Source organism: Colobus angolensis, unplaced genomic scaffold, assembly GCF_000951035.1.
Source record: "Colobus angolensis palliatus isolate OR3802 unplaced genomic scaffold, Cang.pa_1.0 Scaffold6, whole genome shotgun sequence".
NCBI classification, from domain to species: domain Eukaryota; kingdom Metazoa; phylum Chordata; class Mammalia; order Primates; family Cercopithecidae; genus Colobus; species Colobus angolensis.
The window spans coordinates 8,131,378-8,132,879 of record NW_012119598.1 but is presented as its reverse complement, the minus strand read 5'-3'; the positions used below and the strand labels follow the sequence as shown (position 1 = coordinate 8,132,879).

The window sequence follows — 1,502 nt, the reverse complement described above, 5'->3', positions numbered from 1 at the left end:
GCCCAGCTAATTTTTTTGTATTTTTAGTAGACACGGGGTTTCACTGTGTTAGCCAGGATGGTCTCGATCTCCTGATCCGCCCACCTCGGCCTTCCAGAGTGCTGGGATCACAGGCGTGAGCCACCGCGCCCGGCCTGTAAATATGAAGTATTTTTGAAGCCAGAATATTTTTTAAAGATTTAAGGTTCCCAAATGGCTTAATGCAGGGTTGCCAAATACTTCCCTCAACTTGTTTGACCCCAGCTCTAGATGGGCAGAGGAGGAAATTTGGAAATGGGAACCTTAAAACCAAGATCACGTCTTCTGAAGAAAAACATATCTACCTGTGCACAGGCAAGCAAGCATGTGCACAGAATATATGTGTGCATATATATGTACGCTATAAAATACTCATTTCATCATTCTTAAATGTGCATCAAAAATCACTGAGTAAATGCAATTATACACTGTTCCCCAAACTAAATAGCTGACCTAAAAGTATCTTTCATTGTTTATTTCTTTATGTTGTCTTGATGGATGTAATTATTGACTTTTTAAAATCCAGCATATACCATTCCCTTTCAGGATGCAAAACTCCCTATGGCCCATTTCAAAGGGAAGTTACTATATCTACTCAAAGATTCAATTTCCATAAGTATTGGCAATATTAGGATTGTGGGCTTAAGTTACTTTTTTAAAAAAATTAAATCTGACTAAATTTATTATTTGAGCCTCAAATTTAAGAATGTTTCACAATAAGAATCACACACATTGTTCCACCAGTTTCACACTGGGGCAAGTCCATTATCTCACCCTTCTTTTGCATGAGTACATATAAATTTCCAAATCACCTGTGTCATCTCTTGGACATGCCAAGGGCAAACATTCCAATCTGGGATTGCAGTAAGAACATAAAACACATTGTTCTAAGCCACATCCATGTTCTAATACACTTGGCAAGGCTTCAGAAAAGGGAGCCATTTCAGAATCAGACAACAGAAGGTTACCCAGGACTTTGACCCTTCTCTCCCACAGCTGTCTCGGCTTTAAACCACAGACAGCCAGGTGCATGCAGTGGGACATGAGCAACGTGACCAGGCTCCAGCTCACGCCTCTCATTACCAGCCAGGTGTATAGTATCTGACCTGTCCATCGGCAAACACAAATTGGGGAAACAAAACAAAGGCTCAGGAGTGCCTGCCTCCTGACTGGCTACTGGGGCAACAGTTCCCTTATCAGCTGGGCCCTGCAGCTCAGTCTCCTGGGAACAAGGTAAAGAATGCAGGGGAACAAGGGATAAGAGGAAAGGAGCCAGAGCAAATCCCAGAGCAAACCTGCAGTAAGCAATCAAACAACTTTTAGTTTGTTTGCAACCATGAGGGCTGCCTGCCTAATCTGGAAAGCATCGCTCATCAATTGCTTCTGTTAGAAAATGACATAAAACTGGCCAGGCGCAGTGGCTCACACCTGTAATCCCAATACTTTAGGAGGCCAAGGTGGGCGGATCACAAGGTCAGGAGTTC

The 1,502-nt window shown here is 42.8% G+C and overlaps 1 protein-coding gene across 1 annotated transcript in view; it reads right to left on the bottom strand.

The window, feature by feature from the left end:
• Positions 1–1,502, bottom strand: part of DSP (desmoplakin) — a 34,302-nt gene that overhangs the window by 11,123 nt on the left and 21,677 nt on the right. The window lies entirely within an intron of this gene.